General features: G+C 45.6%; 1 protein-coding gene and 1 long non-coding RNA gene across 14 annotated transcripts in view; one reads left to right on the forward strand and one right to left on the reverse strand.

Moving 5' to 3' along the window:
- LOC144316941 (uncharacterized) overlaps nt 1-1242 on the forward strand; it is a 57621-nt gene extending 56379 nt beyond the window's left edge. For 10 of the 12 annotated variants that reach the window (XR_013382754.1, XR_013382751.1, XR_013382758.1 and 7 more), the window contains one exon: nt 312-1241. This is a non-coding gene — a long non-coding RNA (uncharacterized LOC144316941). Of the gene's footprint in view, nt 1-311 lie in introns of all 12 variants that reach the window. The other 2 variants (XR_013382762.1, XR_013382761.1) reach the window with 1 other exon arrangement.
- Nucleotides 1-27483, reverse strand: part of NT5DC1 (5'-nucleotidase domain containing 1) — a 119463-nt gene that overhangs the window by 28866 nt on the left and 63114 nt on the right. The window lies entirely within an intron of this gene.

The raw sequence follows: 27483 nt of genomic DNA on the forward strand, positions 1-27483 counted from the left end.
GGTGGCTCAGCAGTTGAGGGTCTGCCCTCAGCCCAGGCCGTGAGCCCGGGGTCCCGGAATCGAGTCCCGCATCAGGCTCCCTGCATGGGGCTGCTTCTCCCTCTGCCTGTGTCTCTGCCTCTCTCTCTCTCTCTCTCTCTGTGTCTCTCATGAATAAGTAGATAAATCTTAAAAAAAACAAAACAAAACAAAAAAAAACCCAAAGATTCTCTCTCCCCTTCGGCCCCTCCCCCAACTTAAAAATACTTAAATAAAAATCAGAAGTCAAGTTCCCTTTTTAAATTAATTTTTCTTTCTTTTTTTTTTTTTAGAGGTCAAGTTGCTTAAACGGTATCCTACTTTGCTGTGTAATTACTGAATAATGGGCTCTTCCTCAGCACTACCACAGGAGCACTTTGTCGTTACTGGAGTTATCTATCCCTGCAACAGGGATTTTATATTGAGATAGAAAACAAAATAAGTATATTACATCAAGGAATAAATATTATTTCCCTTCCTGGAATGCACTGTCCTCCGTTTGTTGATTAGGAAGGTCCGTGGCTCATCCTCAGGCCGTGTTGTCCACACAGCCCTCCCCAGGCACACGCCTCTGAACACCACTGACAACACTCCTTGCACTGCGCGATAGTGAACACTTGTGGCAAGTGTGTCTGTGTATTGTTCTTCCTCCTGTGACTATGAGATCTTTCAGAAAAGGAACTGTCTTTATGTTTTTTACATTCTTGATGTCAGGCAAACAGTAGAGGATTAATAATTGCACAAGTGTGTGTGTGAGGAGAGAGCTCTTGGACAAAACTTACCGGGTGATCACAAAGACCAGGGTTGGCAAACCACAAAGCCTGTAATTTTTATTTTCTGGACCTTTGAGAAAACATTTGCTGATTCCTGATATAACTATGGTATTTCATAATTATAGAATAGGAACAATAAACAACAAATAATTATAACTTAGCACTGAGAATAATAATTAGTAAATTCATTAATTTGAGAGAGTGTTTTAAGGTAACATAGTCTCTCAAGCAGAATGAATCTTCAAAAATCCTTGGTGGTAAAGCTGCTTCTTGAAAGACAATCTAAATGGCTTTACGGGGCAGCCCGGGTGGCTCAGCGGTTTCGCGCCGCCTTCAGCCCGGGATGTGGTCCTGGGGTCCCAGGATCGAGTCCCACGTCGGGCTCCCTGCATGGAGCCTGCTTCTCCCTCTGCCTGGGTCTCTGCCTCTCTCTCTCTGTGTCTCTCATGAATAAATAAATAAATCTTTAAAAAAAATGGCTTTACGTATTTTTTCATCACAGCGGGTCCCCTCCATCACCCCCTGGCCGCATCCTCCAACCGTCCATCCTGCTGAGCCAGAAGACGGTTCTCCTCGTCAAGCGAATGCAAATATGCCTTTGCCGCGGTCTTTACGATTCTGGGAGACTTTATTTTTGTCTCTGAATCAAATGTTTCCAGGCTCATCCGGCCGGCTTGTTGATGGAGCAACAGCAGGGGTCACAGCGAGACGCCGCAGGCCCTCGGCTGAAAGCTAACGGCTGGTTAAGGTCAGAGGAAGCAGAAAGATCCAAGAATCGCACATGATGACACGATGACGCCATCCGGGGGACCAGGGCTCGCGGCCTGCGGTGAGCAGAGGCGGCGCTGCCGAAGCACAGCCTTCCAGATCAGCGGCAGGGACCGGAGCGGCTTCTTTGGTGCAGCCGCGTAAACACACCGCCAGGGACAACCTGGCACCGGTGCTGGGCGCTGGCTTCAAAGGGACAGCGGTCACTTTCGTCTCAACTGGTCTTAAACGTACTTGCCAGGCACCAAGCCTCCTCCTAAGAGGTTTTGTTTTCCTCGGGGGAAGCCGGCCCACTGGTGACCCTGATTTGAAACCGTTGCCTCCTCCAGAAGGCTGGAAGATAGGGGCCCTAACACCGGGCGGCCGGGACAAGGCGGGCTCAGGGCGGTGGCCGCGCCCTCCGCCAAGACGTCGCCGTGGGCGCTGGTGGCTCAGTGGGTAAGCACCGACTCTGGACGGGGCCCAGGCCGCTCGGGCTTGCGGGGGGGCGCGGACCCCGCCCGGGCGCCTCTCCTTCGGCCCTGGGCCTCCCTCCCCTGCTTCCACTTTTTCTCCCGCTAAAAAAGTCACGGTTGATTGTCTGGCTCCGAGGCACACGGGGAGCAGGGACAGGAGGAACAGGCTCGGAAGGGGGATACTAGAGGCGGCGGCGGGGACAGACGTCCTAGAAACAAAAAGTCTGCCTCCCCCCAGGGCGCAAGTGCTCAGACAGGACTTCAGGGCTTCCCGTAACCCGGGCCTCCTGAGGGTGCAGCGCCAGGAGCGCAGACAGCACTTCGGGGTGCACCCACTGCACCCCGGCTCCAGGGGAAGGGACGGTCAGGGCGGCACGGGACGGCGCCCAGGCTCCGCTGACCCACGTGGCCGGAGGGGGGCCTGGGGACACGGCGGCAGCTGTGCCTCCCGGGCGGCCGCCCGGCAAGCAGTGGGGCCCCGGGAGGGCCGGCGGGGGGGATGTGGGGGGCAGGGCTGGGGGGGCCTGGGGAAGCCGAGGGGCAGGGGCCGGAGCGCCAAGCGCGGGCCTGGGCCGAGCGCGGACCCCAACTCCCGCCCCGCGGGCGGCGCAGCGAGGAGCCCCTGCCCTGCTTCCCTGCGGTGCCGCGCTCCACCCGCCCCGCCGCCGCTCTACCGCGGCCCTCCCCGTGCCATAGGGTCAGCGCCAGTTACATTCCAGGACGCACCGCGCACTCGGTAAGGGTAACACAACGAAAACCTCCCCTAAGGGCTCGGGCAGACTCCCCTGAAGTGGGGGGGAGCGCACAGTGTCATGTGCTTTAGTAGGACACACCACTTCTGTACTCAGAGGCAAACGTCTATTTCTGAGGCCTCCTCATCGTGAATTTTAGTTCAGTGGAATCCCAAGGCTAAAACGTCTTAGCAGGAGTATAAATGCGGGTGCGTATTTAGTGTGCATCTTCAGTCTTTGGGAGAACAAGGTACAACACACCTGCTCTCAGCAGAAAACGGGTCTAGTTATCAAGGCAGAGCTACCACAGGTTCCCAGAAGACCTGAATAAAAGCACACTGCAATAATCAAACTATTCACTGATGAAAAATTACATTCCGACTTTCTTTTGACCGAGAAGAATTTTGTTAAGAAAGCATATGACAAAAAAAAAAAAAAAAGAAAAAAGAAAAGAAAGCATATGACATCAGCGATCAGACTATTTCTTTTTGAAAGGAAAGGCACTGTCAACCTAAATCTGGAAAACCTAAAAGCCTGGAATTAATAACCAAGAAGGAAACTTTCAAAATTCAATTTAAATAAGATAAACATTTTACTAAGTGTCCGGCAAATAAATGCTAGCGATAAAAACTGAAAGAACTATGTGCACCCAATGAAGAAAACGTGAACGGAAGGAACCCTCACTAGACCTCTCAGGTGACCAGGCGCAGCTCAATTTCTCCGAAAGCCACGGCAAATGTTCCTCCTTCCAGAGAACTCCACTTAAAACCTAAAGAGGAGTTTAATTTAACGTCTCATGTCAGCAAATAAAATCGTTATAGAACAGAATGGGAGGGAAGGGAGAAAAGAATTCATGATTTACAGGCAACTTCACTAAGCCATGGCTACTGCCCTTGATTTAAGCAGAATGGCAATTCCACTCCTGCTGGAAAGTCTTCGAAGGCCAGAGCAGTTCCGCGTGGAGCAGACACGCGCGCACACTATGGGATGTGGTCCTGGGGCCCGGGGCCACGCTGCACCGTCCCGATTCGGTCTCAGCTGCACACTTGGTTGTTTGTTGGATGAAATGAGGAGAGAAGCCGTCCCATACCGTTAGCGCGGCGTTAAACACGACGACGGACACGAAGCCCTCAGTACAGTGCCTGGCACGCGGCTTGCGGGCGGGGAGCCAGCTGTGGGAGGCCGCGAGCTACGCTGCATCCCAGGGCGGCCCTATGGGGCCCAGGGGCCGAGTCACCCACCTCCAAAACGGGTCGAAAACGCCCCAGAGGTGCTACTGAGGAGGCACAGCTGTCCCTTTTGTGTCTTCCAGGGCAAAACACGAGCTGGGCGGCCTCCTGCTCCATCGCGTGGGCCTCCTCGCAGAGCAGTGGGCAGCGCCCAGAGACCACACAGCCCCGGCCCCCGCCCCCGGCGGGACAGCAGAGCTAGGGAGGCGGACTCACCTATCATGAGAGCCGGCGAACCCCCATGCAATGGAAATCCTGCTTTCCTGATCCTTTCACTCCGCATCCCTTACTATTTACTTCTATTAACCTTCTTTATTCCCTTATTAAGGAGGAAAAAAAGCCTTTTTGTAAAGATGTGAATGCACTCAGTGCAAATAAATACTTCGCTTTTCAAATAAACACTTTTTAATGTATTTTTCAAATGTAAAAAAAATCAGAACAAAGATGAACACACACAAGAATCAGCTGGCTGATTCCTAAGTATGTAGAATCACTGTAGCCTTTTCCCCAATTTATTCCATATATTTGAGGAATTCGTTTGGGAAACTAGATCCGGCACGCCTGGACACTCTGTATGGCCGCGTGTAGCCTGTGGGACTCTGGAGGGAGGAGCTCTTTGCCCATATTATTTCAACCTGCCAGGCAACACGGAAATTATCTTTCCGTAGTAAAATGTCATTTTAAAAATATCTTGTAATTACCTAATATAAGAAAACATAACCCTTTTCCAAATTGGAAACACTGCAGAGAAGTCTGAAGTCTTCTCTGAATACTATTCCCAAATTGTGTCCCTTCCCTTTGTTTGCCCTTAAGGGGTAACATGTTGTCATTCGCTGTATGTCTTTCCAGAAAAGTTTTTATAGATGTGCAATCACACGTATGTATTTCACATGCTGATGTACACTTTTTCAGTAAGTTTTTATGAACTTACATACATGCATATATGTATTTTATAAAACAGATTTCCCATAATTTGCTTTTTCATGCAGCAGCATGACTTGGAGGTCAGCCGTATACTTACAGATGTGTTTAATAATTCCTGAGCACGTACTACATGGCTGCTGCGCATTGTCCTAGTGGCTGGAGACATGGGAACGAACAAAAGCCAAGCTCCTGCCCTCACAGAGCTTACATTCTAGAGACGCTTCATTCTTTTTAACCATGGCAGAGTAATCCATGTATGAACATACCACAGATGGCTTTGCCCGTCCTTTATTGAAGAGTTTTTTTCATGTCTAAAATTTTTAGGGTAAATATCATTGGGTATGATTTCTTATGCACAGATGAGTATCTCTCCAGGGCTTATTCCTACAAATGAGACTGCTGGGTCATTGCAGAGGTGCACTTCGAATTTTTTTTTGACTTTTATTTATTTAAATAATCCCTATACCCAACATGGGCTGGAACTCACAACCTCGAGATCGGAGCTGGATGCTCTTCTGAGCCAGCCAGCTGCCCCTGTACACTTCTAATGTTAGTAGATACATCAAGTTTCCTTCGAGCGTGGCTACAGCGCGTTGGCAGTACAGTACGTGTACACCCTCACACTACTCTCCCTGGAGCGTATTACCGGGCGCAGTTTTTGCCAATCCGCTAGACACTAGATACAAGAGGGGATCCATTTATTATACCTTGCATTTTCCTGACTCATTTTTTTTTAGTCATCATCTTTCATTCCTTTTGCATCTCTATAATATACAAGCTAGGAGTGAAGCATTCACCAAAATAATGTTTGTTGAGTTCAGTTGGGTGAACTGACAGCTATTTGTGTCAAATCACGTACAATGAAAATCACCAGACACACTCTGAGAGCGCCTGGCAAATTCTGGTATTATTAACTCGTCAAGTATTTCTTACCCCGCCTTCGGGTCACAGCAGGGCTTCATTCTCTCTCACCCAACTGTCTCTCAGCAGGACAACTGCCATCATTGTCCAAAGCGAACTGGGTCGAAGGTTACTCTTCAAGGTGCTTGCTGTCTGGGTCTAGGGCAAGTTGGGAGTGGGAACATTTGATGTTCCCAGTGTGTGTGTGTGTAGGGGTGTCTACAGCCTAAAACTGTTAAGCCAGCTGCTCCCCGGTAGCTTTTTCCAAAAGCTAAAGTACGATTATTATAGATGTTAAGCGGTTCCTCCTGCCCCACAAAAATATCCTGACAATCTCAAGTACTGGCGAGGATACTGAAAATATAAAGTATTGGGAACTCTCCTATACTGTACAAGTACTTTGTAAAACTGTTTAGCAATATTTTTTACCAAAACTAAACATACACGCATTTACTCTAAAATGCAGTGATTCTACTTTTAGGTACAGGTCTGAGAGCAATGTGAAAACAGCTACACAAGCATTATTTGTAAAAGCCCCCAATTTAAACTTATCCAAATGTCTATCAATGATTACATAAATTGTCCAGAATGATTACATGAGTTGTGGTACAGCTATAATGGTATAATGTACAGTTAATGAAAATCAAGAACTTACTGTTACATTCAACAACATAGATGAAGTACAGAAACACCATGTCGAAGGAGCCAGACATAAGAGCACACACAGCCTACTTCTACTTAAATAAAGTAAAAAATCAGACAAAATTAGTCTTTGGTGTTAGATGTTCCGATAGGCAAGGGATATTAGCTGGAAGGGAGCATAAGGAGGGCTTATGGGGACCGAAAATATTCTATTAGCTAAAAATATGTTCATGTTTACCAGTATTTGACAACAGTAATTATAAAGAACTGACACAATATTTTCATGACCGTAATGATGAATTCAAGACACTAAGTAGAAACAAGTTGTGATATTAGAAATTAGAGTCACATCAAAAGAGGATCCATGTAGTGCAACATCAAAAACCGTTCACTATTAAAAGCAACATTTGGTAATTTAGTTTGTTCAAATTGACAGCAAATAACATTTTAGATCAATTTCACTATTTTCTGTCTCGCAGCATAAAAAGTGTTTTTCCAATATCATAATCTGTGGAAGATAGTTGTCTCTTAAACGTAACTAAAAAGTATTTGTTTTAAGAAGTCAAAAGCCATGAAGGGACTCCTGGGTGTCTCAGAGGCTGAGCATCTGCCTTTGGCTCGGGGCGTGATCCCGGGGTCCTGGGATCGAGTCCTGCATCGGCCTCCCCGCAGGGAGCCTGCTTCTCCTTCCCTTACCACCGCTGTGTCTCTCATGAATAAATAAATAAAATCTTAAAAAAATCTTAAAAAAAAGTCAAAAGTCACGTTAGAAGGAAAAAAAGTATCTAATGAGATAGCAGCCTTCTTTTCTGAATTGTTAGATTACTCCTAATAATATGTTACTTTGGTCTTTTCCTCATTCCTTGAGATTTTCCAGTCAAGGGACTGCTGGATAACTAAGAACTCTCTAATTTCTTCCATGGAGCTTCTAAATTTAGTTGTTCAGTTTAACAACAACAGTAATGAAAACAGCTGTTGTTTTAATATTATAAGGTTTCTCTGCAATGCATTATGAATTTATAAACCACGTTCCCCTTCTCCCTGACTATAAACTCAAAATTGCATTGAATCTCGTGGAAACATCATGTGGGCTACGTTTATGTCTGGCTCTGTAAATATCACCCAATTCTGATTTAAAGTGTCACTGAACTTTGCAGGCATCAAATAGCAGATTTGTATCTGTGAAAGAAAACAGCCCTTTGTTTTTCCAAGAAATAAACCTCTTGCCAATAATAATTTTCTAAAGGTTCAATCTCTTAAAGGTGTTATCGAAGACATACAGGTCACCGTCTTCTCATTTCCACCAAAAAGAGCGTGGTGAACTATGAACTCAGTGGATTTTTCTTTTCTAAGTAGGCTCCACACCCAGTGTGAAGCCCAGTGCAGTGCTTGAGCTCACGACCCTGAGATCAAGACCTGAGCTGAGATCAAGAGTCAACGGAGTCACCCAGAAGTCCCTAAACTCAGTGAATTTTACTTTATTAGAGTGCTGGTCTAAGATCTCACAGCTTCAAATTTAAGTGGGTCGTAATTTAGAAGAAACGTTGTGCTGCCTATTCATATATCCCAAATATTCTGAGCCTAAGAGAAAAGGGTTCTCAAAAATATTAATTCTCTAAAAGAATGGCAAAGAATGGTCCGGTGTGCCCAGGCAATGCTGAGAGGTTACGTGTAAGAGGAACCTGCATCATAATGGAGGGTCCCGACCCTGTCTAGACCCACGCTAACCCGGTGGTCATTAGCCACATGTAGCTATTTAAAGTTAGATTAACCGAAATTAAATAAAATTTTAGAGACAGTTCCTGCAATGCCCTGGCCACATTTCAAGTGCTCGACAGCCACGTGTGGCTCCTGGTCACCGCAGGGGCAGCACAGATATAGAACCTGCCATCACTGAGGAAGTTCTATTGGCCAGAGCTCCTCTAGGTTAACTTCGGTCCACCATTCCTAAAATTATCAGCCATGGCTGTATACGGCGACAGTGTGGCCTTGGATCAAAATAGCAAGCAAACATGATTTGGTCCAGAAAGAGCCTTTTTAAAAGTAAAAGTAATAATTAGAATCATGAAACCATGCCAAGGCTGCAGTGTGGGCTAGAAGGGGAAACACTGCCCAGAATCAGGTGGCTCAGGCTTTACACCTGTGTGTCCTTGTCCTCTCTGGTCAGAGGGGGCCATCCGTTACCTTCCCCACTTCGGGGCGGGATGGATCACATCCAAGTCTAAATGAGAAGGCTTTGGGGAGTCATTAAGCACATGCCATCTATGTTATTATTTTTATGTCAAACACCCACTTTGGGCATCATCAGTAAACTTGACTAAGGGAAATGCTCGGCTCATCGAGTTGAAAAGCTCTACTGAGTTGATTCCATAGCTCCTGGTCATATAGGGAACCCTGACTGGTTAATCTATCACTAAGATAATTACCACTTCAGAGATTACAGAACACTGCTCTCTAGATAACACAGTAATTCTGAATCCAGTTTCTGTAAGAGACCATGCTCACACATGTCCTTAGGTACAGTGCCATATGCACAGAATGATAAAGCAATACTGTTTCCTGAAATAAAGGTGGTGGGAACAACCTCCAATTATATGGTTAAGTATCACGGCTAAAGCCAGAAAGGTGGAACTGTCGTAGGGGAAACGGTTCTGTTACTTACATTTTTTCATCGGGTTTTACCATTCTGAAGGGTCCCTCCCTCTCCGTTCCCATCCTGCACGTACTCAGTTGCATTACTTGTTGGGTGGATCTGGGTTTCCTTCCACAACTCTAGAGGGGTGCTGCCGGAGTACCTCCTCACTATTTTTTCGTTCTCACCCAAGAGAAGAGAAACCAAACAGGGAAATTTCCAAACCTTGGTTAGAAGAAAGCACCTGTGTGCTGTAAAGGAAACTGTTCTGACCAGGTGGAGGAAGAAAAGGGAGCCAAGAGTGGATTTCCTCACGCGAGTACGTACACCAGGTCTGCCACGGGAGCCATGCCAACAAGGAGAAGACCTGCATGTGATACTCTTGAGCCTCCGCCGTGGAAACCTAAAGCTATTCCAAGCTAGTAGGAGGAGAGATGAAGCGTGATTGATAAAGGATGTTAAACATCATCGTGAGAGTGAAACCAGAGACAGACTCCGTGAACGGCCCTTAAAACTAAGGAGGACACGTACGAGAGCTTGATGGCATAGCTTCTGGATAAAATGACCACTAAATTAGCTGTCTTGGTTTAGCTGTGGCTTTTTAAATATACTTTTAGCTTTTGACGAATTTTAGATTTATGGAAAAATTGCAAAGATAGTAGAGGGCATATTCCCATGTATCTTGCAACTATTTCTGTTATTATTAACATCTTACAATATTATATTTGTCACAATTAATGAACCAATATTAATGCATTATTAACTAAAGTTCACACTTTATTCCTATTTCCCCTTAGTTTTAACCTAATGTCCTTTTTTTTTTTTTTAAAGATTTTATTTATTTATTCATGAGAGACACAGAGAGAGAGAGAGAGAGAGAGAGAGAGGCAGAGACCCAGGCAGAGGGAGGCGCAGGCTCCATGCAGGGAGCCCGATGGGGACTCGATCCCAGGACTCGGGTCACGCCCTGGGCTGAAGGCAGACGTTCAACCGCTGAGCCACCCAGGGATCCCCCTGATGTCCTTTTTCTCTTCCAGGATTCTATCTTGTTCCAGGATGCCATATTACGTTTAGTTGTCACCTCTATTTAGGCTCCTGTTGGCTGTGACAGTTTCTCAGACTTTCCTGGTTTTTGATGACCTTGGCTGTTTTGAAGAATACTGGTCAGGTATTTTATAGAATGTCCCTCAAATGAGACGTATCTGGTATTTTCATGGTGAGATGGGGGTTATGGGTTTTTAGGAGGAAGACCACACCGGGTAAGAGGCCTTTCTCAGCACACCAGGTCAAGGGGCCGTCCTACCCATACGAGTTGAACCCGATCCCCGGCTGAGGCCATGCTTGTCAGGTCGCTCCGCTGTGCGGTTACGCCTTGGCCCTCTTTCCATACTGTGCTCTTTGGAGGAATTCACTACGCGCAGCCTATGATTAAGGAGTAAGGAGTTATGTTTCACCACCTTGAGGGCAAAGTGTCTGCATAAACTATTTGAAATTCTTTTGCATAGGAAAGTAGTCCCTTCTCCCCATTTATTTATTGGTAGCATGACTCACTGGTATTTGTTTTATACTCCGGGTCTCTGGGTTATAATCCAATAGTACTTTATCTATTCTGTCCTCAAATTGTTCCAGCTTTTGCCATGGGGAGCTGTTATTTGATTCCTGTGTCCCTCTGACGTACCCCCTCATCATCATCATTATTTTTTGAGCACTTCTTTACTTTCTGGCTCCAAAGCTGTAAGATGTGGCAGGCCCGTCGTCGTGCGCACTGCCTGCCACGGTCCTAGAGTCTGACATTTCTCCGAAGAGCCCTGGCTCCCTTTATTGGAGAATGGTATTAGAAACCAAGATCCGGGTGCGGGATGCTTTCTTTGATTTTAAAAGTGCTTTCAAATATATACTTCTCTCATTTCCACAATCTTTCTTCTTCTTCTTTTTTTTTTTTTTGGAGAGTGAGCGCGAGTGGGGGTGGGAGGGGCAGAGGGAGAGGGACAGAGATAATCGTAAGCAGGCCCCCTCCACGCCCACCACAGAGCCCAACTTGGAGCTCAATCCCATGACCCGAAGATCATGACCTGAGCTGAAACTGAGTAAGACGCTCAATCGACTGAGCCACTGAGGCACCCCCACAGCCTTTTTGACTGATGGATAAACTAAGGTTCAGAGTAATAAAGGGTCTGCTTAAGATCAAGGCTAATAATGGCATTGTTGGGAAAAATGCGGTCTTTTGATGCTGGTTCAGGGTCCTTTCCACTACCTGATGCCTTGTTGACAAGGACGGGGCCTCAAAGACGAGATTCACAACTTGTTGGAAAAAGGAAAGAAGATAGTCCTTTTAGGAAGAAAAACTTAGCAGGGATATCTGAGAGACTCCCCTACGTACCTAGAAGAACTCCCTGGAGACTCCGTCCTATATAGAGAGAAGTCTTTAATCACATTCCGCAGTGGTTCTCAAGCGGGGTTGACTTCGTTATCCCCACCTCCCAGCTCCTGGACATTTGGCACCGTCTAGGGACATTTTTGTTGGGTCGGGGTGTGCTCTACTGGCATCTAGTGGACAAAGGCCAAGGATGTTGACAAATACCCTACAATGCACACAGGAGCTCCCATGACAAAGAATTCCCAGTTCAAAATGACACTAGGGCTAAGAATGAGGCCCTGTGCCCCATGGGATGACCGCCGTAGGAGCTTCATCGTGATTTTTAGTGTTTCTACTCGTGCCGAATCATTTTTCTCTCGGTGGCTGAGGGACAGTAATGGAGAAGTCTGATTCCGTAGCCCTCGGGGTCAGCCAATCGGGGAGAGAGCCCTCCGTGTGGGCTGAGGAGCACAGCTCACCCTCGGCTACGGGAGGCCCCCCAGGTTCTCACGCGGGGGACAAAGGGGCGCCCCTCGCGGTAAGCTACCGGGGTGCAGGAGGGCACGGCCGAGCGAGGGCTCGCGTCGTCGCCCGAGGAGGGAAGGCCTGGCTCCGCGTGGGCCGTGTCCCGGCTCAGGGCCCCGCGGGCCAGCAGGCGGGGGGCTGGGGAGCTGCCGGACCGGCGGCCTTCCCCGGCAGACGGCGTAACCCGGAAACTGTTGTTCCCTGGAAGCTGATGCTGGGTCATCTGGGGTCTAAGCCATCGAAGACGTCGGGCACTTCACGGAGTATGTACCGGGCAAGCGAAGACAGACTCCCCTTCTGTGGACTGGAGGACACAGCACGAGACCGGGGGTCACGGGGTACAGTGTCCAGCTCAGCCCCTCAGCACCCGAACTGCACCCACGGGCTTACGGCAGGGCCCGAACAAGCACAGGGCTGCCGGCGCACGGGTGACAAGCAGGGGACCAAGGGCCTGTAGCCGAGCGCGGCCAGGGCGGGGCGAGCGCCCCCAGCTCCACGGTCCTCCTGCCCAGATTGGGGCTCCGCGCAGCTCTTCGGTGCCTCCGCAGTCGGTGCTAGAGAAGAACTTGTCCTGCATCCTCGGTCCTCACCCACGACGCCAGCGTCTGCTCTGTGCGCGCCGAACCCGCCGGACTCCATCAGCTGCTACTGACCCGCATCGATCTACACTTTGGACCTTTGCCGATGAACAGCTGGCGGGTTAACAACGGAATCCACTGTTTCCTACAGAATCTGCCTTTTTTTTTTTTTTTAAATTTTATTTATTCATGAGAGACACACAGAGAGACAGAGAGAGAGAGAGAGAGAGAGAGAGGGGCAGAGGGAGAAGCAGGCTCCATGCTGGGAGCCCGACGTGGGACTCGATCCCGGGACCCCAGGGTCACGCCCTGGGGCAAAGGCAGGCGCTAAACCTCTGAGCCACCCAGGGATCCCGAGATTCTGCTTTTTTTATCCAGAAATTGGGAAGATGTTTGGAAGCCATCTTTCTAGCCCTTAATTATGTGCATTGGGGGAGGGGGCAAGGAAATACCAGAGCGCTAATTTCAAATGCAGCAGTAGTTAAAGGCAGGATATTGGAGTTATTGTTGGCACCCCTGTAATGAACTATTCTTAAAAATGAGTATTTTAGGAATGACTTGGTCACAATCTGGTGACCAAATGTCTAGTACACTGTTACCTCTTCAATAGGAAAAAAATGTTAATTTAATAAAAATTTAAGGTAAATTAATAGAAATACACAGGAAATAACATAGCAGCCCTTAAAATCTCTAATGTTTGGGACAATCAACACTCTCCTCTTCTACATGGTTTTTATAGTGAAGTCTTTTTTTAAAAAAACAAAAATATAAATGCAATTTAGTTAAAATATAGTTTAGTTTCAGGGGTAGAATTTAGTGATTCGTCAGTTGCATATAATACCCAGTGCTCATTGCATCACGTGCCCTCCTTAATGCCCAGTTACCCTGTCCCCCACCCACTGCCCCTCCAGAGGCCCTCAGTTTGTTTTCTAAAGTGTTTTTTTTTTTAAAGATTTTATTTATTTATTCATGAGACACACAGAGAGAGGCAGAGACCCAGGCAGAGGGAGAAGCAGGCTCCCTGCAGGGAGCCCAATGTGGGACTCGATCCCGGGACCCTGGGGTCACGACGTGAGCCGAAGGGCTGACTGCTGAGCCCCCCAGGCGCCCCTGTTTTATTTTTCTAATTTTTAAATTTTTTTCATCCCTGTTTTCTAAAGCTAAGAGTCTCATATGGTTTGCCTCCCTCTGTTTTCATCTTATTTTTCTTTCCCTTCCTCTATGTTCATCTGTTTCGTTTCTTAATTTCTACATATGAGTGAAATCTTCATATAAAATCCTGGTATAAGACAAGCCATTTTCTAAACAGCAGATATATTGTTTTACTTACTAACACACACCTGCATTGTACATTGAGTCTGTTTTGTTTTATAGAAATTTGCTATCTTGACATTTCAGTGCAAGAAGCTAAGAGTTTCCACTGGTGATAGAAAAGTTAGTGGAACATAGGCTGACCCTAGGCTGGAAGGAAAAACACTCTGTACTGCCTCGTTTAAAAGTAGGACAAAAAAAGTCTGGAGGGACTGGTGAGGGGGTGACAGGGCCAGGAGATGACTTCAGGCTCAGAGAATCAGCCTATGTCTTCTAGATTGGGGGATGGGGCAACATGCACCAGTGTCCATCTGATGGACTTTTTGCTCTCAGTACCATTTTTTAAAATTTATTTTATTTTTTTAGTACCATTTTTAAAAAATGTTTGCATTGGAGTTAATACGTGTACTTAGTAAAAAATATTACTACAATTACATAGAGTGACTTATAATGAAAAGCACTGGCTCTAGCCCCTACCTGCCCCCCTTCAGGGCTGCTCTCAAAGGTCGTCGTCTTTGGCCATTTGTTTTCAACTTTCCTGATAGTTTAGGTTCAGGGATCTAAATCATCCAGTCATAGTTCATAAGCTTCAGGCAACACCCACCGACTTCCAACTAAGAATGAGGATCAACTTAACTCACATTACCCTTTATTGTTCTTCTCCTTGCTTGTAATTTTTATAGTTATATTTAGCTTTATTCTTCTACTTTTTCTTTGCGGAAGAGGGTGGGGAGGAGGAAGAGGAAGGGGTAGAGAATCTAAACAGGCTCTATGCCCAGTGTGGAGCACAACGCAGGGCTCGAACTCGCAACCCTGAGATCCTGACCTGAGCTGAAACCAAGAGTTGGATGCTTAACCAACTAAGCCCTCCAGGTGCCCCTCCTTTTATTCTTTTACTGGTCACTTTTAATTTTAAATAAGGCACTTCAAGCTCTACCTGTTTTTATATCAATTTTTACCTCCCTGCCACAAAACCCAGGCAATCAGTGACCCTCTCCTCCCATCAAGTCTCCAATCTCCTCCTGCATCCTAACTTCTGACCATTATCTTACTTTTTGTCTTCAAATCATGGACTCATCTTTCTATGCTCTGTTCGTGAGTTGTTTCCAAAAATTAAAGGCAAATAATCTGTTTTCTGTATTATGATGTATAGATATTGTTCACAGCAGAGACAAGTAATGTGTCAGCATTACATTTCTATTTCTAGAGGGTCCATTTTTATGACCTGTCTTCAAAATAGCACATTACTAGAATGAAGGAAATAGATTTCCTTCTCTTAGTTTTCATAAATGCTCAAAATCATGCCACATTTTTGTTGCACTCTGATTGGACTATGACAACAGTATACACCTTTTTTATCCGGAGTTTCAAGTTGCCTTTGCTTTTTTATTATTCATCAAATCCTCAAATTTTTATAGCAAAATTTTATATTTGGGTCCAACACATACAGATGAAAACTTCAAGGCTTATTGTAGTAGAGTTAAAATTTAACTTTTGAGGGGCGCTTGGGTGGCTCAGTCTGACTCTTGATTTCAGCCCAGGTCGTGATCTCAGGGTCCGAAGATCGAACCGCTCGGTGGGCTGGGTGCGGGATACGGAGCCTGATGGGGATTCTCTCTCCCTCTGCACCCCCTCCGCTCACGCGCTCCTTCTCGCTCTCAAAATAACCAAACTCTTGAAAACGCTGTTCTGTTGTTAAATGGCTGAACGAGGACAACCTTTGGCCCTGGTGTCCTTCAGCACAGAGATGCGGTGTGTCCCACGCACGCTGATGAGCTAGCTCCAGTTACTCAGTACTTCGAGTTAGTAAAACTCTGCTCCGCATATTCTTTTATGCTCACTCCGTGAAGGACGCAGCACCTTCTCCATTTCACGAAGACAACAATTTCAGATTAGACAGCCTGGGAGACTTCGCCAAGATCAGAGAGCAAGTAGGTTACGAGTTTCAGATTTGAGACCAAGTTTTTGTTTTTCAAAAGCCAGCGTCCTTTGCTCCTGCCACAGCTGCCTAACACAGAGCTCTTTCTGCCTTTTGTTTAGAAATAAAACACCTTTCCTTTTTTTTTTTTTTTTGAGGTGTTGTTATCAATTACAAGGCGCCTATGGAAAGTGAGACGGCACGTTCACTCCTCACTAGATGCTACGGGGCAGGGTCTTTGTAAATAAACCACTGGAAGAGCTGGCCGATCTTGGGGAAAAACACAAATAAACTGAAAGCCATTGCACGAAGGGCTGCTACGACAGCAAACTGAATAGTCAGGGCCACAGATTCACGAGCACGAGCTTTCCCAAGTAGTACACGCGGGCTGTGAGGCCCCGGGGTTACGACGCTCACCCCAACAACGTCCATGCAGGAGGGGCCAGGGAACCATCCCTACTCTGGCGACGCATCTCACAAACAGCTTCTTAGGGACAGCTCCACGTGCACGTACTGACTGTCACGGGTCAAGTGCAACCAGGGACCACTGCGGAGGAGAGCCGAGGCCCAGGATGCTGCGAGGAGCCCGTGAGCACAAAGCAGCAGGTGCCCATGGAGCACCGGGAGGAACTGGCTCTGAGAAGCACTAACACTAGTGTCTGGACCAGACACATTCTGGTCGGAGCTCTGCTCTCTCAACACAGATGAGGCACAATCTGAAAATTAAATTCCAGAATTCTGAATTCCATATTTTTTTTTTAATATTTTATTTATTCATTTGAGACAAAGAGATACAGAGAGACAGTGAGCGTGTGAGCATGAGCAGGGGAGAGGCAGGGGGAGGCGGAGGGGGAGAAGCAGACTCCTCACTGAAGGCAGGTGCTTAACCGACTGAGCCACCCGGGCGCCCCCAGATTTACTTCTATGATGCACAACATACTCCTTGATGTTGAAATTTTATTTTTGACTTTACATCGAAAAGAAAAAAAGATCAGGAAAAAACTTTTTATGAACTTAATTACTAACAGAAATACAGAATCCAATTTGAGCAACAAGAAACGTCTATTTCCAGTGTTTTGTTGGTCTGTGCTTGAGCTCTAGTCCCAACTTCCCCTTTCTCAAATGATGTTGGGGTGAGTGGGGGGGAACGTGTTCAACTCTGTCAAGTAGAAATGCATTTTATAAGAATATGTGATTCTATACAAAAAAAGGGAATACTGCCTTTTCCTAAATAATACCATCTGATATTTATTCGGAGCTCACTACGTGGTAGGCAGTCTGCCTAACATATTCCACACAGCGCCTTACACCAGTGTCCCAGTGATAAATACCAGCGGGTAAAAATTTATGGGGGTTAATTAAATTGCCAAAGTCGCACAGTTAGGTCCAAATTCACGTTCATCTCTTAAATATCACATACGCCCCTACTCGATGAACCTAATTTTTTTTTAAAGATTTATTTATTTATTTATTTGTGATAGACATAGAGAGAGAGAGAGAGAGAGAGAGAGAAGCAGAAACAGAGGCGGAGGGAGAAGCAGGCTCCATGCCAGGAGCCCGATGTGGGACTCGGTCCCGGGTCTCCAGGATCAGGCCCTGGGCCAAAGGCAGGTGCCAAACTGCTGAGCCACCCAGGGATCCCCTCAATGTACCTAATTAAGGACTGAAAGTCCGTATGACAAATTTTTTCCATGATTAGAAGTTTTCATCTGACTAATGGGTAGAGGGAGATTAATTAGATGCATCTGAAGCCCGAATTCTCATCCTCCTTTGACTTTACCTCATTTTTATTCTGTCCAAAAAAAAAAAAAAAAAGGTAGGGCAATCAACATAGCTTATAAGTAGCAAAACCGATCTGAATTCACCTCTGATAGTGTTTCCTGCTCCCTTGCTGGTGACGACAGTAACAAACAATACGAACCTGGCAGCCCGAAGGTTCAGGAAATACAAATATACAAATACTGTGTATCGCGATGTACATACTTTGAGGACTTGGGCATTAGGAGGAATGCTTCAAATTCTAGATAGTGGGGATCCCTGGGTGGCGCAGCCGTTTGGTGCCTGCCTTTGGCTCAGGGCGTGATCCTGGAGGCCCGGGATCGAGTTGTGCATCGGGCTCCGGGCATGGAGCCTGCTTCTTCCTCCTCCTGAGTCTCTGCCTCTCTCTCTCTCTCTCTCTCTCTCTCATAAATAAATAAATCTTTAAAAAAAAAATTCTAGACAGTGATTCTAGAAACTTACATAACCTACATTACATAGAAATGTTCAGCCAATTTTGTAGATTCGCTTTAGCAACGGGAAGACGGTGTTGGTGGGCAGTCGGGCTGCTTTGGTCCTGGCTTCGTTCCACCGTGGGCGGCGCGGACGCGGTCCTTCCTGCGGGCACCCGGCGCAGCCCCGGGGCCGCCTCCTCCACGACGCTCCCACCGGGTAGCAGCCGCCCGCGCCAACACACGGCTTTGCTTCCTTTGGGCCTCCTGTCAGTTCCCCGGCCACGGCCACGAGGGGGGCCGCACCAGGAAAGGCGGCGGGCGGGGCCTCCCTGCGGGTAACGCTCCCCCCCACCCCCCCGGCGCTGCCCTGTTTTCTGTCCCACAGCAGTCGGGGCAGTTGGGGTCAGAGGCACAGGCTCTTGCCAAGCCGCAGGAAGGAGGAGCGCGGCTGCCCGTCCTCTCCGTGAGGTTCTGACCCGCCGGGGCACTAGCGTTGGGCGGTGGGACACTCCGTCCCAGGACCCCAGGACCCCAGGACCCCAGGACGGCGCTCGCGGGGCCCAGGCGGCTGGAGCGCGGCCAACGCAACGAAGGCAAGTGCGGGGCAGCGCTCCCCGGCCAACCGCACCAGCCTCGGGCGCCCGGCCTCAGGCCCTCGTGCCGCTCGCGGGCAGCCCCGGGGGCACCGCCTGCGCCTCCCCCAGCGTCGGCCACCTTGTGGCACGGCCGCACTTTCCAAGGAAAAGAGCAGGGCTCCGCATGATAAAAGGAAAAGAAGTTTTCAAGGTCCTGCTGCCTCAGGGGAGGCGCTGAGGGGGCGGTGGCGACAGGGAAGGCCCACCCCGGCCCGCTGCACCCCGGCCCCTGTCGCACCCTGTCGCACCCCCGGGGCCGCCGCCCCACCCGACCACTGTGCCCGAGCCCGGGCCGCCGCCGCCACTGCAAACTGCGGAGAGCGCCGCGCGTTTCCGTCCGTCCCATCAGAGGTCCCGCTTCCACGGAGCACCGGGCCGCCCTGCGGGACCGGAGGCCCCAGGGCCGCGCACAGCCTCCCCCAACCCCCGGTCCTGATGCCCAGCTTCCCAGGCGAGGGCCCCTGGCTCCGCGCTCCCCAAGGCTGCGCTCCCGTTGAGGTCCCCTGCCCCAGCCTCGCGGCGTCCTGGCACAGGCGGCCGGAAACACTTGCTCTCCCGTGACAAGCAAGAGCCCTTCCAAGGACAGAAAACCAGTCTGCAGAGCACGGCCCAACCGTTCACCTCGGCTCCATGCACGACAGAGGCCGCAGCCTCGCGGGCACCCCGGCCACCCTCGGGCCCCCGCGCATCCCCAGGGACCCCCACATACCTCCAGGCCACCACACCGGCCACCGCATACCCCGCACACCCCCGGATTCGCGTGCTCCCCCAGGTGTTGCTCCTAACGTGGATGGGGCTGAAGTACTTCCGCGAGATGCTCACAAACGGGGCGGAGATGTGTAAAGAAGAAACATCACGACCAAAGGGGACCAAGCGTGAGATGCCCATACCCGGGACACAGGCAGGCCCGGTGCAACCATACAGCAGCAGGGCCGCGTAGGCGCACGCCAGACTCCGGGCTTCCTGGCGCTCACAGCGGGGAGAGACGCGTGCGGCCAACGGCACGTTTCTAACGGTCGAGGAGAGAAACAAGGTCTAGTCAATGAGCTGAGGTAAGAGCTTTCACCACAATTTTATACCTAAAAGAAATTTCTCAAGAGTAAGACTGAAAGGGAGCAAAATTTGAGTAGGAACCATTTTCTTCAACATCCTATTTCAACCAGATTTGATGGGTCTTTGGAAAAACTAATGTGATGACAGATGAGGACTCTGCTGTAAGATGAGAATGTTCAAGGCCACAGCTTCTAGGATTTGTAAGGTCGGCCCTAAATATGGTTCTGACGTGTAAATCAGTGTAAATGTTTTATTTATTTGTCCACTGCAATTACAAACTTAGACTCCCTGCTTTAAGATGACGGAGATGGTTAACCTGAAACCAGGAAAAGCAAAACAAGATACTAGCTATACAGTGGGCCTTACGCCCTGACCTCAGAATTTATAGGTGTTTCTTGAAAGAAATCATGGTGAAAAATACACACATAAAGCAAAAAATCCATTAGACTATACTTTAATAAAATATTACAAACATTCATGTGATCACTGACGAGGTCAAGAAATAAAACGCTTCCAGGGCCTGAGAAACGCCCTAACACCACCGCCCAAAGGCAACTCCTGCCCTGATCTGTAGGGTACTCACGTCTTTGCTTTTCTAGTTTCGTCAGTTACCTATGCTCTAGTTTAGCCCATTCTACAATTTATTACATAAAATTACATAAATTGTACCACAGAATATATACTTCTTGTATCGAGCTTTTCCTTTCTCTCACTGTATTTTTAAGATTCACTCATATTTTTAGAATGGCTAGAGTTTCTTCAGTTTCATTTGTGAGTAGAATTCCACTCTATGATATATGACTTGTCGACTGCACTGTTGATGGACATTTGGGTTCTCTCTACTTTAGGGCTATTGTGAACGCCAGTAAGAACGTTCTGCATGGTATATATTGTGGCAGGGAACGACTGGGTCACAGAAAAAGCTCACTTTCAACTTTACAAGACAGCACCCGACAATTTTCAAAACTAGCTCAACCGCTTTGCAATCTCAACAGCAGTTTGGAGGGTCCACGTTGCTATATCCTCACCAGCCACTGATACCACCAGACTCTTCAGTACCAACCACTTCAGGGGCGCCTGGGTAGCTGGTCGGCTGAGCGTCTGCCTTGGGCACAGGTCATGGTATCAGGGTCTTGGGATCCAGCCCTGAGTCTCGACTGTTGTCCTCAGACTCCCTGCTCAGTGGAGAGTCTGCTTCTCTCTCTCCCTCTGCTCCTCCCTGCTTATGCTCTTTCTCTCAAAGAAATAAATAAAAATAAATGAAAACAATACCAACCACTCAAGTGGGTATCTGGTGCTCTCTCACTGACATTTTAATTAGCACTTTCCTGATTATTAATGAGCATAAGCATACTATTTTATTTTATTTTATTTTATTATTTATTCATGAGAGACACACACAGAGAGAGAGAGGCAGAGACACAGGTAGACGGAGACGCAGGCTCCATGCAGGGAGCCCAATGTGAGACTCGATCCCAGGTCTCCAGGATCACGCCCCAGGCTGCAGGCGGCGCTAAACCGCTGCGTCACTGGGGCTGCCCTTTTTTTTTTTTTTAAGATTTTATTTATTTATTCCTGAGACACACACAGAGAGAGGCGGAAACACAGGCAGAGGAAGAAGCAGGCTCCCTGTGGGGACTTGATCCCAGCACCCCGGGGTCATGCCCTGAGCCGAAAGGAGGCGCTCAACTGCTGAGCCCCCCAGGCGCCCCTGTCAATCTTCTCATCTACATAGCTCTCCTACACCTTAGTTGGATTATCTTACAGTAAATGCAAGGTATTCTTCAGTATGTATGTCGAAAAGATAAGGACTCTTATTTAACCATTTGACATGTGACAGATGTAACAATAATTCTTTAAGACGACCATATTCCAGTGTTGAGAATGTCATCAGTGTCTCCTACATAGTTTGTTTTTACAATTGGCTTATTTGAATCAAGATACAAACAAGACCCACAAATTGCATTTAAATTTAATTAAATTTCTCCTAATCTGCAGTCTTGCCTCTTATTCCTTGCCATTTATTTATTGATGAATTCAGTCATTTCCCCCATAGAATTTCCCCCATCCCAGACACTGCTATTGCCATTTCTACAGTGTCCGTTATCTGATCACTTTAGTTCTATTTCCTATCAACTGGTAATTCAATAAGTTTAGTACAATCTGGGTTTGATATTTTGGCAAGAAAATTTTAAAGATGACGTTCATATTTCCTGTTGCATCAAATTGGGAGGTATATGATACATACCTGATTGTTTCCTTTTTTGTATGCAAGTTCAGGTATTATCACCTTCTCCATCAGCCTTCTAAGAGTTTTAGCAGCTACTGATGGGCACTGCCTAGATCCACTATTTAATTAGAGATTGCAAAATATGGTGTCAATTTTATCCCTTTTCCATTAAAAAAAAGATTTTATTTATTTATTTTGGGGGGGTGGAACAGAGGGAGAGAGTCTTATGTAGACTCTGCACTGAAATAAAGTTTTAGACTGCTCAACGAAATTGTCTTTAGCAAGACCACAGTTGTTTGCACTGGGTTTCAAAAGTTCAGTCATTAGCGGTGGGGGCACTTGGTAATTTGCCTTCTGTGTGCACCTGGTGCTTTAAGCGCCAAAGACTCGAAGTAGTTGGCTTTCTACTTCATTAATCACTTTTTATAAAGCTGACTAAGGTTTTCACCATTCAATGTCAGAATTTTTGTGTGCGGACATTAAAACAGAAACGGCTATGGATTCATTCTATCCCCTCCATGAATCAAGAAAGGAAGACTTCAAGTGAAGGGTTAAGTAAGGAAAGTGTCCAGTCTGTACTCAGCTTGTTATAGAATGAGGAGTTTCAAGCAAATGCACTTTCACTTAGATCTCATAAATCCAGGCCAGGTTCCTACTGTACACACACACACACACACCACACACACACACACACTCTTTCATTATCTATGAAACAATTTATAGAAACTAGATATTTACTATAAAAAACGTTCCATTAAGTAAATTCACTGTCATGAAAAAGTAGTATTTTTATATTGACTATAAAACCAATCTCCAATAAGGCCAGGTCTTTTCTAGTAAAAAACACAGGAAAAGGTCCATCTCTTTTCTTTTTTTTTTAAAACTTTTTTTTTTTTTTATGATAGAGATTGAGAGAGAGAGAGAGAGAGGCAGAGACACAGGCAGAGGGAGAAGCAGGCTCCATGCAGGGAGCCCGATGTGGGATTCGATCCCGGGTCTCCAGGATCGCGCCCTGGGCCAAAGGCAGGCGCCAAACCGCTGCGCCACCCAGGGATCCCTCCATCTCTTTTCTCAGTAGAAAATACACAAATGGAATTTTAATGCCCTTTCACATGGCTATATCTTAGACCACTAGAAAACATTTAGAACATTATTATTTAATTAACCTTAAAGAGCCGACTGTATTTTAATGTATTATATTTCTTTTCCTGTAAATATTTGGATAAATTCTTTAAATTAAAAAGTCACCAAAAAGCACAAGGCTTGAATTTTGTAAAGCAGATAAAACTGTCTATGCAAAGGAAATCTCAGTCTCAAAGACTTTATGTTCTTTATGGGAGGTATATGTGATGTGACACTGTGAGGTGTAGCATGGTAGGATATGTCAGAGTATATATACTTCTTTTAATCCTGAAAGTATATCTAGCAAAAAATAGCAAACATTCTTGTCTGTGATAACTTACATAAAGAAGTCGCAGCATTTTAAGCGTAGCAATAAAGCTCATATTTTAAAAATCTGTGTTATTAAAGAGAGGAAAGTTCATGAATATATTTTTAACCCACTTTACAATGAAACTGATGGAAGCCATGCACAGTATCTAGAAAGTGGTGAGTTTCAATCACAGATATAATAAAGTCTAGATCCCCCGGTGGCACCTATCACTGTATATGTTCTACTCAGCTTCTTAAAGTCTGTAACACCCGCGGATGAAAAACATAGTTAACTGAAAAATGTGTCATGAATGTTATTAACAGTCAAGGGAAGTAGCAAAAGAACATAATCTGAAGCTAACTTTAATTTATTGGTATTGAGCATTTGTTGGAAATGGAGAGTTTATGTAATAAGACTTAATTTTTATGACCTTATGCATGAACTCATCCTGTAAAACACTACTGAATATCTGTATTTAAACTATTTTACATACTACATCATTAAGAAACTGCATTATAATTGGGAATTCAGATTTTAGTTGTGGTACTCTACACATTTTCTAAGTACACATGGGTTCCAGGGTTCGATTCAGTAAGATAAAGAATTATATGAAATTGTATCTGAGGTCTCCATTAACTTCAAAAATTAAATCAGGGAAGAAAAAGGTGTTTTAAAAGGGGAACTATGAAAAACAGAAAAATACAAAAAGAAATTTGTACTACCATTAGTTATTAGCCAACCACTACAGGAAAGTTAATGACTCAAATTTCTAACAGAAATTTTTTGCTTATATATTTACTTTTTAGGATATTGATATTTTCAAACAAAGTTGAAAAGAAATGTGGGAAAAAAGGTTGGTTATGGTTTTAAATTAAGCTAAAAAGCATCGGTTGAAGGAAGCCTGTAAATTATATAAAAAGTTTTCACTCTGCTGGGCGTTTTTTTTTCTTGCATGTTATTATTTAAAGTGAAAAGCTCTAAAAAGCACTGGCAATTTTCTGCAATTCAGAGAATCTATCATTTATGAATTGACAGGGAGAAAAAGAAATATCAGAACCAGTGAAGCAAACCAAGTAGCAGTTGAAGACTGGTATTTTTTATCAGACTGGTTGAGAATAGTTAATGGGATGGGGGAAGAATTCTGTAGCATATGTACAGTCTCCTTCGCAAACAAAATTTTCAATATATCTTATTACATCTTTTTTAAAAAAAGTGTTACCATACAAATTAACACACACACACATTAACCACTAAATTACCATTTCCAAGAAACATTTCAGTCTTTCCATTCCAGGGGAAGTAGTAGCAAAGTGAAAGATGAAAGTTTCCAGACAGAAAGGTGGAAACAGAAGACAGGCATAGTTTTGATTAGTTCTCATCAAAATATGAATTCTAAGAATGAGCTAGAAAAAAGCAGCATCTGATATTCTAACGTCAGACTTCCCAATCTATTAAAAAAATAAACTATGTTTATCTCACCAAAACCTGGGTAGTTCTTTCCAGTATATCCAGCTAGACATTCAATTTCCCTCTTTTCCCAGAAACTGGGTTATTGTTTTTTCTTCATCTGTTTGTAAGCCATGTACTCAGATGACTGCCAGTGTTGTCATCTACATTTTAAGCTCTTGTGGGCTCAAATGTTATTATGCAGAATTGTCTTCTGCACAGTGCTTAGCAAGCCCCAAGTATCACGGTGGTACTGATGACACTGCATATTAGTGTCTCGACAGAGTGTCAGAATGTATAACAAGTCAATCAAACAAAAAGTCAAGATCTTGATTACTCTATTTTTAGAAAGATTTTATTTATTTATTCATGAGAGACATAGAGAGAGAGGCAGAGACACAGGCAGAGGGAGAAGCAGGCTCCCCCCGCAGGGAGGACGTGGGACTCGATCCCAAGACCCCGGGATCACAGCCTGAGCCCAAGGCAGGCGCCCAACCGCTGAGCCAGTAGGGACGTCGATAGGCCTCCCTACTCTCTATTTCTAAAACAACTGTGCCAATGTTATCTTCATTCTCTATTTCAATTTCTTTAAATTAAATATCCTTTCCTAAAAAAGTTTACTATATATGAGAATAATATGCATTTGCTACTGTAACTGTTTCCAATACTTCCATTCCCAAAGCATCAGTACTAAACAGCTACAGGATTTCTCAGGGACAATGTTAATCATAAGCCCTCAGAAGAATTTTCAGATATCTATAGAGAGTAAAACACATCACTAAATAGAACAGCCTCTCTTTTCTTAGAGAAGTGCCCCTATTTAAAAAGTCAAAACAGGGGATCCCTGGGTGGCGCAGCGGTTTGGCGCCTGCCTTTGGCCCAGGGCGCGATCCTGGAGACCCAGGATCGAATCCCACGTCAGGCTCCTGGTGCATGGAGCCTGCTTCTCCCTCTGCCTATGTCTCTGCCTCTCTCTCTCTCTCTCTGTATGACTATCATAAATTTAAAAAAAAAAAAAATAAAAAATAAAAAAAAAGTCAAAACAGCCCCAAAGGTATAATCTTGTTTTAAATAAGCACTGGAAGATTATTATAGTCTTTAATCTAGTTCTGTTTTAACAGTTATTTCAAGAAATCAAATATGGAGCCAAAATTTCTAGTTAAGAATGTGCTTTGTTCAAAGTATACCACACGTCTTAATTTGGTTATGTGAATTAAATTATGGTTATGACTTTTTTGTTATAACAAATTCTTCCTCCAAGAGAGATGTCACTTTTCTACACTTGTAATTACATTTATATTCCCAAAAAGAAATCCCAAGAATACTAAGATATGTTAAAAAAAAAAAACCCACACTATTAAATGCTTGAGAAATCCATTAACACTATGAGAACTTATTAACAAAAGAAACACTTTATTTTATTATATTTTTTTGAGAGAACTTTGGGGCAAAAGTTCCATTTTATAGCTGTATCATAATGACGTTTAGTAAGGTTCTAAGATGATCCTTTTTTTTTTTTTTTTTTTGGTTCTAAGAAGATTCTAATGTACATGATTTTCCTATAAGTAGTTCTTAAAATATCCAGGGACGCCCACGCCTGGGTGGCTCAGGGGTTGAGCGTCTGCCTTTGGCCCAGGGCGTGACCCCGGGGGTCCTGGGATCGAGTCCCACGTCGGGCTCCCTGCATGGAGCCTGCTTCTCCCTCTGCCTGGGTCTCTGCCTCTCTCTCTCTGTTTCTCATGAATCAATAAATGAATCTTAAAAAAAAAAAAAAAAAAAGAAAATGTCCAAGGAAGGATGAAAATAAAATTCTGTTCATTTCTAAAGCTTAAGAATAAAGTGACTAGAAAAAAGGGGATCTGCCTTTATTTTATTTTATTTTTTTTAAAATTTTTATTTATTTATGATAGTCACAGAGAGAGAGAGAGGCAGAGACACAGGCAGAGGGAGAAGCAGGCTCCATGCACCGGGAGCCCGACGTGGGATTCGATCCCGGGTCTCCAGGATCGCGCCCTGGGCCAAAGGCAGGCGCTAAACCGCTGCGCCACCCAGGGATCCCGGGATCTGCCTTTAAAAAACAATACTACCTGCTACATACTATGTAGGTTAATAAAAAGTAAGCAAAATCTAAAAACATTTTTTTTAAAGATTTAATTTATTTGACAGAGAAAGAGAGAGCGAGAGAACAAGCAGGGGGAGTGCAGGCAGGCGCAGAAGGAGAAGCAGGCTCCTCGCTGAGCGGGGAGCCCATGATCCTGGGATCATGACCTGGGCTGAAGGCAGACACTTAACCAACTATTTATTTTACAATATGTACAGTACAAGAAATTAATTTTCCTTATGACCTGAGAGCTACTGATGATCAGTAAAATATGGAGGCAGAAACAACAGGAAAGTTGCAAAAAAAAAAAAAAAAAAAATAGCCCCAGTAAGGATGAAATGCTCTCCTTTCACTGAGCCTACTGTGCTTAAATCTGTAATTCTTGCTCTTCCTGGAAACACTAAATCCTTTACTGCTCATTCTTTTGAGAACTACTCAATTTTTATAGGAAAACCGATTTTACTTTGCACCGTAATCACTAAGGTGGTATTTTCTAAGAATTCACGTAATCTGGAAAGGAGTATCTCTATGTAGAACAAGCGTAGGTGGCATGTGGAGCAGCTGAAGAGGGAGCAAGCCGGGCTGCTTTGGGCCTGGCCGGGGAAGGCCAGGG

The sequence above is a fragment of the Canis aureus genome, chromosome 7, assembly GCF_053574225.1.
Source record: "Canis aureus isolate CA01 chromosome 7, VMU_Caureus_v.1.0, whole genome shotgun sequence".
NCBI classification, from domain to species: Eukaryota; Metazoa; Chordata; class Mammalia; order Carnivora; family Canidae; genus Canis; species Canis aureus.